The following is an 11,204-nucleotide window of genomic DNA, read 5'->3' on the forward strand; positions in this document are numbered from 1 at the left end:
TAGGGAAAATAATATTTCTGCATTCCCTGTGTCTAGGGATGTTTCCTTCAGACATCTGTTTTGGCTTCATTCGAAGGGACAGAGATGCTGTTTTCTATCTTTTTGCATTGCCAGAGCTCAGCACAGTGACATATGGTAGAAATGCAATAAAAGTTCATTGAATGATTGAGTGAGTGGGTGAGTGAAAGCATTGCACAGGTTCACAAGATATTTGTCCTACTTAAGTGCTGATTTGTTTTCCAACATTTTATTATGAAAAATTTCAAACCCACTGAAAAATTAAAATCGTGGAGTGATCACACATACATTCTCCACCTAAATTCTAAATTTTACAGCTTATTGTGCAGGCTTTATCACGTATCTAGCCATCAGTTCAACCATCTATCTATCCATCCATTGTATTTTTTTATGCATTGCAAAGTTGCAGACATAAATATGCTTTACCTCTACTCATTTTAGCATGCACATCCTTAACTAGAGTCCAATATTTGTTGGCATTTCTGTTTTTCCTTGTTAAAATTTAAAAAATTTAATTATGGCCAAACAGACATAATATCAAACTTACCATCCTAACCGTTTTCAAGTGTACAGTTCAGTAGCATTAAAAACATTCGCATTGCTGTGCAAACATCACCACCATCCATCGCTATAACTCTTTCATCTTGCAAAACTGAAGCTCCGTATTCATTAAACAATAACTCCCTCATTCCCCTCTCTTCCTAGCCCCTGGAAACCACCATTTTGCTTTTTGTCTCTGAATCTGACTACTCTACATACTTCATATAAATGGAATAATACAGTATTTGTCCTTTTGTGACTGGCCTATTTCACTTTGTATGTGCTCCAGGTTCATTCACGTTGCAGCATGTGTCAGAATTCCCTTCCTTTTTAAGGCTAAATAATATTCCATTGTATGTATATATTACACTTTGTTTATCCATTCATCTGTGATTGGACACAGGGTTGCTTCCACCTTTTGGCTATTGTGAATAATGCTTCTATGAACATGGGTGTACAAGTATCTGTTGAAATCTCTGTTTTTAATTTTTGGGGTATATACTCAGAAGTGGAATTGCTGGATGATATGATAATTCTATTTCTATTTTTTTGAGGAACTTCCACACTGTTTTCCACAGTGAATGCACAATTTTACATTACCACCAGTAATGCACGAGTTTAAATTTTTACACATCTTCCCAACATATGTTTTTTTTTCATACTAGCCATCCTAATGGATGTGAGGTGGTGTCTTAGTACATTTTTGTTATTAGAAAGAGATATCTGAGGCTGTGTTCCATGGTGAGCAGGTCTATGCAAACCTACCCCCAAAGGCCAAGGAAGATGAAAGACCAAAGAAAGAAGCTGACAAATCCAATTTCTTAGAAAAAAAAATATTTAACAGAGATTTATGAACAGAAGCATGTTTTGGGCAGCCATAAGACAAGATGTGGATCCCCACACTGTTATCCCCCAGGCCCAGGGCTTATATACCATAAGGAATTTGCCTAAGGACAGGGTTTATGGTAAATATGTGAAAATAGATATCTTAGAGGTATTCCCAGAACTGGGGTTAATAAGAAGTCATGGCAGATTAGCATCCGAGATGGAGTTGCTTTAGCCTTCACAGATTGGGTAATTTATAAAGAAAAGAGGTTTATTGGTTCATGGTTATGAAGGCTGCACAAGAAATATGGTACCAGCATCTGCTTCTGGCGAGAGCTTCAGGCTGCTTCCATTTGTGGCAGAAGACGAAGACAGCCTGTGTGTACAGAGATCACACGGCCAGAGAGGAGGAAAGAGGGACCGGGGGAGGTGCCAGCCTTTTTTGAACAACAGCTCTCATGGGAACTAATAGAGTGAGAACTCACTCATCCCTGTGCCTAGGGAATTAATCTATTTATGAGGAATCCGCCCCCCCTGACCCAAACACCTCTCATTAAGCCCTACCACACACTGAGGGTTAAATTTCAACACAACATTTGGGGGGGTCAAATTTCAACATGAGATTTGGGGGGGTCAAATTTCAACATGAGATTTGGGTGGGTCAAATTTCAACATGAGATTTGGAGGGGTCAAATTTCAACATGAGATTTGGAGGAGTGAAATTTCAACATGAGATTTGGAAGGGTCAAACAAGCCAAACTATAGCAGGTGGTATCTCATTGTGGTGTTGATGTGCATTTCCCTAGTGATTACTGATGTTGAGGACCTCCTTATGTGCCTTTTGGCCACTTGTGTGTCTTCTTCGGAGAAATGTCTACTCAAAGTCCTCTGCCTCTTTTTGCCTTTTGAGGTAAAATTTACATATGATAAAGTGCACAAATCTTAAGTGTGCCATAAGATGAGTTCTGACAAATGCATCTCAAACTCTGTTGAGGTACAGACATTATTATCACCCCAGACAGTTCCTTCAGATTCCTTCTCAGTAATCCACTCCCTCCACCCTCCAGACACAACCACTATCCTGGTTCTTAAAAGTCTGTCATAGATTAGTTTTGCCTGTTATAGAACTTTATGTGGATTTATACAGTATGTGCTCTTTTGCGTCTGGCTTCTCTCACTCGGCATAATGGTTTTGAGATTCACCCATGTTCATTCCTTTTGATCGCTGAGCAGTATTCTTTTCCATGAATAGGCCAGAGTTTCTTTATTCTTTTGTTGATGGACTGGACTGTTTCCAGTTTGGGGATATAATGAATAAAGCTTTTTAAGAGCTTATGTTTTATTATAACAAAAGCAAAATGTCATGAGCTTGAAGCCTTGATAAAAATCTCCCACTAAGCCTAATATCCTTTTGGATAGAAAAATAAACAAATCAATAAGTTCTGCCCTTTGTAGAGGGCTTATAATGTGCCAGGCCGTCTGCTGAGAGTTTTCCTTCCATCAATCATTCCATTTAATCCTCACACCCCCATCTTCTAGATGAGTAAATAAAGGTTTACAGCAGGAAACTGACTTGCCCAAACTCTAATAGCCTGTGTGTGACAGACCCTATTTTGCCTTTTGGGAAGTGCTGTGAGCATCAGTAGTTATCCCAAGGCCAAGAAAAGATGAGTATGGTGTTTTGCTTTCTCAGTTATCACACTTTATTACAATACTGATGTCATTTTTATTTGCCCTCTGTGATGAGCATTAATTATATTATGGGAAAGGGGAGAAAGCCAAGTATTGCAACTTTAGAAGTAAAGACCACTCCCTTACTAAGAAATCTTTGGAGACAGCAAGGAATTTAAAAAAAGTAATGGTACATGGGCCGGGTGCGGTGGCTCACGCCTGTAATCCCAGCACTTTGGGAGGCTGAGGTGGGCGGATCACTAGTCCAGGAGTTCGAGACCAGCCTGGCCAATATGGTGAAACCCCATCTCTACTAAAAACACACAAGAAACTAGCCGGGCGTGGTGGTGTGTGCCTGTAGTCCCAGCTACTCGGGAGGCTGAGGCAGGAGAATTGCTCGAACCCAGGAGACAGAAGTTGCAGTGAGCTGAGATCGTGCCACTGACTCCAGCTGGGGCAACAGAGCAAGACTCCGTCTCAAAAAAAATTAATGATACATGAAAAAATTTCTATTACAAAATATTAGAAAATAATAAGAGCACCAAAAGATAAGTGCCTGATCAGCTTGCTGTCCATATGTAAATGTAGATATGACCAAATTGGAACGTTTTGGCAGAAAACTTGCAGAGGAAGGAAAGAAAGATTTATGACTAGTGTTTATCTAGTGTCCGCGAAGTGCCAGGAAAGCCCCCTGCTGGATAACTTACATATGTTTAACTCATTCCAGCTTCCCTGCAGCCTCAGCAGCCCTTCTCCCCTTCTTTTTTAGGAATGGAACTCCTGGCTTTTAGCTAAACTTGTGGTCTCCCAGAAAAAACATTTCTCGCAGCTTCCTTGATGGCTAGGTTTGGCACGTGACTGAATTCGACCAATGGTATGTCAACTGAAGGGTCGCGTACAACTTCCAGGAAGGGAGTGACCTTAAAGGGGCTTGTGCCTTTCTTTGCCCCTTCCGCCTTCCGGATGAATGAAAGCAGAAGCAGTGGCTGGAGCTAGAGCAGCTATTTAGGACTATGAGATGGAAGAAATGTGGTGACAATAGCAGAACAAAAATATAGAAATCTCGGGTACTTGATGACCACGGAGCCGCCATACAAACTCTGGACTATAATTTCCAGAGACTGTTTATGTGAGAGAGAAATATACTTCTCCTGTTAGGCTACTGTTACTCTGTGTTTTCTGTCAGTTCTGATATAGGAGGCATTGTCATCCCATTTTACAGACGAAGAGACGGAGTCTCAAGTTTCCATAGCTGGTGTGCACTTTAGTTCCTCAAGGACAATAATGCCCCACCCTTGAGGTTGGTTGATTCACTCAACTCCCAAAGCTGATAATGTTGAGGTGCCAAAAAAAGTGTCCCCTTCAGGTTTCACTCACTGGAGCTATGTCATGTGCCCACAGATACGGAAACATGCCACTAAAAGTTAGCCTTGGAGGGCCTTTAAGTCAGCTTTCAAAGCACAACAGATCTGGTTTTGTGACTCTGGGAAAATTACCATCCAAGCCTCAGTTTCTTCTTCTCTAAAATGGGGAGGATAGTAAAAGTACCTGCGACAGAGTTGTTGGGAGGACCGAGCAAGAGGATGCACAGTGCCTGGCCCTGACCAAATGAACAATAAGTGGGAGTTTTTATTATTAGTCCCTGGGGTGGGCTGGGCTGGAATCAGACCCCCTGGTTATTTCTTCTTCCATATCTTCCTTTCTGCCATTTTGGAGCTTCCCCCCTCCAGCCTCCGTCCCCAGACAAGATTAAACAAATGTCTCTTTTCTCCTTGCAGACTGTGCTCCCCAGGGCGCCCTCAGCTCTGTCCACACAAGTCCCTCCTATGATCAGCTGCACCCTAGGCTCAGCTGGAAAACAAAACATGCACTGCATGGTTGCCACATCCTAGCCATGGGCCTCAGTTTTCAAGCTCCAGGCAGTTTTAGCAAGAAAACTGATGTTCCTAAAATCAGGACTGCATTTCTTACATTTCCACTGCTGATTCTCAAAAAATGTTGGCACAAACAAACCCAAACCACGAGGCAGCAAAATTAGTCTTCAAAGCCCTCCTGTAAGTTAAACGCCCTCTCAAAGGTACCTGCAGAATCCACATTCAGGTCCCTGTGGGGCCGTCCTCTGTGGGTCTGCTTTGAGCTTTGAGCAGAGGAGGCTCCAGCACAATGCATCTGTCTGGGTGTGATTCTCCAGCCTCTGTTGTCTGTCAAATGAATCCTTCCTATATGATAATGAATACTGCACAGGTTAATGCAGTGGATCCCCACCCATAGACCAGGAGGCTTTTCTGGGGAGACAGAGAGGTTTTGCGAGATGATCTTCAAACCCATCGATAAGCTTATTGTCCATGGACCAGTCTCTTCTGTGTCTCCCACAGGGTTCTACCACTATATTTCAAATGTATATATTTTATATATAGAGAGAGAGTCATTGTGATGAATAAATATATATATTTATATTATATATATTTATATTATATATATTTAAATATATTATATATTTATATTATATATTTATATATATTATATTTTTATATATTTATATTATATATATTTATATAATATATATTTTTATATATTTATATTATATATATTTATATTATATATATTTATATAATATATATTTTTATATATTTATATTATATATATTTATATATTTATATTATATATATTTGTATATATTTATATTATATATATTTGTATTATATATTTATATTTATATATTTTTATTATATATATTTATATTAAAATATATATTAAAAATAAATATATATATAGTCATTGTGATGAATAAAATACTTCATTAAAAAGAATTATGTAAGATTAGATAATCAATAGACGCTAAATACACACCTACTATCACGCTAGGGTTAACCAACTCCTAGCTTAATGCCATTCAACAAGAACTTCCTAGAAATAGTCCCATAGCTAGTGACCCTCATGGTGGGGCTTCAGACAACAAAAACAAGTCAGGGAATGAATACTTGGAGGCCACCAGAGCATTTGGCCACCTTCAAACCACACTGAGATGGAAGCTTGGCTTGTGTGCAGTCCAGCTGAGAACTGGACTAAGAACTGAGAAACAGCAACCCAAACCCTTGTGCCCAGAGAGCACAGCATGACCACCTCCTCCACTTCCCTAGTGTGGGAAGGAGCGTCGGGACCCACGTGCGTCAAGCACCCAGTGCCCAGCAATCACAACCACAGGCAGCAGGGAGATGAGGCAAAAGGGGTGAGGGATGTAGCAGTGGGAATGTGTGTGGGCAGGAAAGCTACTCACCCTCTCGTTTCAGCTACAGTTATCTAACTGCAAGCAACAGAAATCCACTCTGGGCAACCTAAGCCAGAAAGGAAGATAAACTGAAGAACCAGAACTCAGAAAGGGAAGAAGGGGGATTGTGGTAGAAGATACTTTGAGGGAGAGATGAATCTTTTCCAAACATTTTCTATCTGCCTGTTACTTAATCAATACTGGGTTCTTTGGGAAGAGGGTACGACTGGCCAGGGGAGAGCAGGATACCATCAGTGGTGGCTTCCTGGCATCTGTTCACCAACACGGGGGAAGAAAGCACATCCCTCAAAGAAAGCCAGGATGCTGGCACCAGAAAAAGGGGGAAGGATGCTGAGCATGGAGCAGACAGAGACGTCTCTTCTCTCTCTGGGACTGCATCTTTTCATCTGTAAAATGGGAACAACTGTGGCTACATTGTGAAAATGTAATGAGATAACACAGAGCACAGTGTGGCTTATGGGAAGTGCCTAATATGTAATAATTTAAAATAATTTTAGCTAAATAATTTTAGCTTACAAATCTTAATTTTTGATTCAGCTCTATCTGAACTTTTTCTCCAGAGAATGAAGATACTGTCATTACCTCTGCAAAGAATGCATCCTAGCACAGATCAAAGATCTTCCAAGTCCAGCCACACCATTTTACAGTTCTGAACCTCGACTTAGGAAAGCAGTGGATCTTTATACATTTGACACATCCCTTCCCTCTAGGGTAAGAAAAAATAAGCCTAGTTTTGCATAAGTCCTTTTCTGTAGGCTGGGGCTCTGAAGGAAGTGAACCCCATGGCCAATCCATCTGAAGTCAAGGTTAATAGGGCTATTATACTAAAGATGTGGTATTAAAGATCTCCCTCTGGCACCGTGTTCTTTACGATGCATGGCCAATTGCCCACTGAGGAAGATATTGCAACCGGAGCAATTTTATTCCAAAAGCATATCATTTTGTTTTTATTCCCACTGACAAGCACATACGTCTTTAAAAAAAAAAAAAAGTGACTATTGGTCAAAGTTACATTTTTCCCACACATTTTTCAACTTTTGGGATTGTATATTCCAGGCTGGATATGGGCACTAACCAGGCGCTTCCTGATGGATGGGCTTGGCTGTTTTCTCCATGGTTTCTTGGCTCAAATTTTTGCCAACTTACATATTTTTGCTTAGTTTTGACATCTTCTTTCCATCAAACCAGATGTTTCTGTTTCTTTGCAATGTCAGTTTTTCCCCATCAAAAGCATGAAATTTGACCAATTATTTACTGATAGTTATTGAAAGATGAAGTTATTGAAAGATGTCAAGTTACAAGTTTCAAAATCCATCTCTGGTTCATTCGTTTGAAATAATTGACTATATGATATGGTAGATATCAATTATATGATAAACCTTTCAGGGGTTTTTTAAATGTTAAAAATAAAGTGATAATGCTGGCCTTAGCATATTAATGATTTTGGTTTTCCTCCTAAGAACAATGGGAAGATATTAATCTTTGGCAGAGGATAAAGTGGCCAGATTTGTGTTTTAACAGATCTCTGTGGCTATTGAAAATGGACTGGAGAAGATGAGTGGGAGTGAGAAGAGGATAACAGAATCAGATAAAAACCTGTCATGTTACTATGAGCAGGAGATGAGGCAGCCTGGACCAAGATGGTGGCAGAGAGAAGAAAATTGCTTGAGAGAATTGATTAAACTATTTGGTTAGCACAGATAGAGCTGAATCAAAAATTAGGATGGTAAGCTAAGTAATTTTACACACAAAAAGGCAGAGTTGCATTCATAATTAGTCTCTCCTTCAGACTGAATATTACAGACAAAATATAGCCATTGGTGTTGCAATCACTTCCTCTGGGTTTGTATCCAAGGTCAAGAATGTCAGCATCCAAAGACCCAAATTCTTAATGTTTTTAGTTGATAAAGTTTATTCAAGGTAGACAGCCTGTGTTGAATAACTTAAGCCTTCCACAAATTTCAAGAAAAATCCATTGTCCCTCTTCTCCGCCACAGACACCCTTTAGTTGAACATTAAGCATATTTATTAAAGAAACATTCTCCTTGTGCTTTTTCTCCCAAGATGGATGGTGTTCTTACTTAGAGTTATAAGTGTCAGAATAAAAATGCCCATGAGGTTGAATTGTATGATGTTATAGTAAAGTGAGATAAACATTCTCAGAAACATGATTGTGACTTAAAAAAAAAAAAAAAAACCAACAAACCACTTTCTGTAGAGGAATTATGCTTTGGGGACAGAAACTTTCCTTTATAATTTTTACAGCTGCACGCAGATAAAGTATATTAAAAAGGCACAACACATCAATTACGAAAACATGGCTACCCTTTAAGAGAACACAGACTTTTTCCAGATCCATCTTAAATCTCAGGAATTCTAGATCGAGACAGGCATGAATGTTCCTGTTGCTGAAATCACTCTGATTTCCTTCTTGTTAAACACTTCACTCAGCAACATTATAGATTAGCACCAAAAAAGTTGTTTGTAGGTGAAAAACTGTTCAGAAAAGGACACCTTATTAGGCAGGCTGTCGATTTACAAATAAAAGCCGATTCTGGCTCTCCTGAATGAAAAGAAGAGTAATTTCTGGGGCTTACTAACTTGATTTTAGACTGGGGGGGGGGGGGGGTCCCAGAACCAGGGAGGTCCTGAAAAGGGCCATGTCACAGTAACTACTCGATCCAAGCTTCTCCTCAGTCTGAGATGTACCATGGCCACTGCTTGCCCCATGTCTACAGGATTCAGAGTCTTCAGGGAAAGTTGGGCACAAACGGTAGAGTCCTCTTCCCTGGCTGTGTTCCCACCTCCCAAAGCCCCACATAATGGAAAATCCCTCAAGAGGAGGCAGTCACAGAGGGAAGTAGAGGCCAGGCAGCCTGCGAATGATCAATGTGGTACAGGGCTCCTGTCCCCTCTATGGCCACCTCTCAAGTTGTTCTTTCCTAGGTTCCTTATTAAATGTGATAGATTTATCCAAAACAGTTATGAATTCAGATCCTACCAATCTGATATTACAAGAGCTCACATAGGGGAAGGAATGGAGTTTAACAGTAATGTTGACAAAGAAAAAGAAAGTTTTTAATAAAAGGTATCAACAAAATGGTAGATTGTTTAACTACTTAATTAACTGTTTGGGGACCCTGATGAATTTAATGATAGTCAAACCACCTAAGTAGGTGAGCTACTGAGGCTGAAATTTTGGCTTTCTCTCTCTGTCTCTCTCTTTTTTTTTTTTTTTTTTTTTTTTTTTTACAGACAGGGTCTGGCTCTGTCATCCAGGCTGGAGTACAGTGGCATGATCATGGCTCACTGCAGTCTCCAAATCTTGGGCTCCAGTAATCCTCTGGTCTCAGCCTCTCCAAGAGTCGGGGCTACAGGTGCATGCCACCATGCCCGGCAAATTTTTTTAATTTTTAATTTTTGCAGAGACAGGGGCTCACTATGTTGCCCTGGCTGGTCTCAAACTTCTAGCCTCAAGTTATCTTTCCACCACAGCCTCGCAAAGTACTGTGATTACAGGCATAAGCCACTGTGCCTGGCCTTTCTTTATTTGTCAAAATTTAGCCTCTAAGTGGTAGCCCTTAAAATGTATTTCTGAACTGCTCGTGAACAATTAAGTTTGATTTTTTTTAAAAAAGGAAGAAGAAACCCGATTATTCAGACCTTGCACTAATTCAGGCTTTCTTTCCTACCAACAAGCGCCTTTTAAGATGGTCCCCTGAGTCATTAGCATCTTCATCAATCTTTCAACAAGAAAGACTACTCACACAACATTTTTCAAAATATTTTCATGGTTATTATCTTATCCAGTTTCTAGCACTACAAGGTATACAAGATGGAAATGTTATTTCCATTTTACAGACCAGGATCCTGACACCAACATCATGGTAATTTACCCCAAGTAAGCTCCAAGTACCCAGTGTTCTTTTCTTATACTTCCCATGGGCCCTTGTTGCTATGTTTTTCTTTCTTTCATAACCCACCCCTTATTACTGCTCCAGAAGCAAATCCAAAATCTACAACAATGAAAGAAATCAATGCCAAGCCTATTCACCAACAAGTGCTTACTGAGCACTGCTGTATGGTTTAGGAAGAGGCTAATCTGCTGTAACAAAGAGACCCTAAGTACTGTGGCTCAAACAAATTAGAAGTTTGTTTCTTTCACCCAGTAGTCCAGACCCAACAGTCCAGAGGTCTTGGGAAGTTCGGGGAGGTCAATACAGGGACCCAGGTTTGTTTTAGCTTGTTTTTGCTGCTCTACCATCTTCTAAAGCAGAGATTCCCAAGTTTTCTCAGTTCACAGCTCCCCTAGTATCTCAGTAATTTTTTTCATAGCAACTACAGGTCAAAAGAAATACCCAGAAAATCTGCTTATGAATTTGTCAGGTCCAAATAATTTAACAATTATTTATGTCCTGAAAACATAGTTGCCACTTCGGGAAAAAATAACACAGACAGACTGAAATAAAAATACATTTATTTTTAAATGATCATAATTTCTTAATAATTGGAGGTGTGTGCCTGTTGGGCACTGAACAACTACTCAAACCTTGGACTCAAATTGGATACTGCCATTGTCATTTTCTATTTCACATTGACTTGTCACAATGTGTTATTTTTTTTATCATAGCAACCATCTGAAACTCAGATACTAGGCAAAACCATCAAAACTAGTGGTTTGCACAGTATCTGACAGGTGTTAACGAGTTTCCTTCAAAAATCTAAATTATCTTGCAGCATTCCTATGTGTTCACTGAGGCTCCTCAGAGAGCCTCAGCATGTAGCTTGAGAAGCATGGTGATACAAGTCGCCATGCTATGCCTAGATATGGATCTGCTGGAGGAGTAATGCCTTCTCACCT

The 11,204-nt window shown here is 39.9% G+C and overlaps 1 long non-coding RNA gene across 1 annotated transcript; it reads left to right on the plus strand.

Moving 5' to 3' along the window:
- The first annotated feature begins 6,903 nt into the window (after positions 1 to 6,903).
- On the plus strand, positions 6,904 to 8,907 carry LOC101135729 (uncharacterized). Its single transcript, XR_174119.4, has 2 exons — positions 6,904 to 7,054; positions 7,865 to 8,907. It is a non-coding gene; the product is annotated as an uncharacterized lncRNA (long non-coding RNA).
- Positions 8,908 to 11,204: the final 2,297 nt, after the last annotated feature.

Source organism: Gorilla gorilla, chromosome 2, assembly GCF_029281585.2.
Source record: "Gorilla gorilla gorilla isolate KB3781 chromosome 2, NHGRI_mGorGor1-v2.1_pri, whole genome shotgun sequence".
NCBI lineage: Eukaryota > Metazoa > Chordata > Mammalia > Primates > Hominidae > Gorilla > Gorilla gorilla.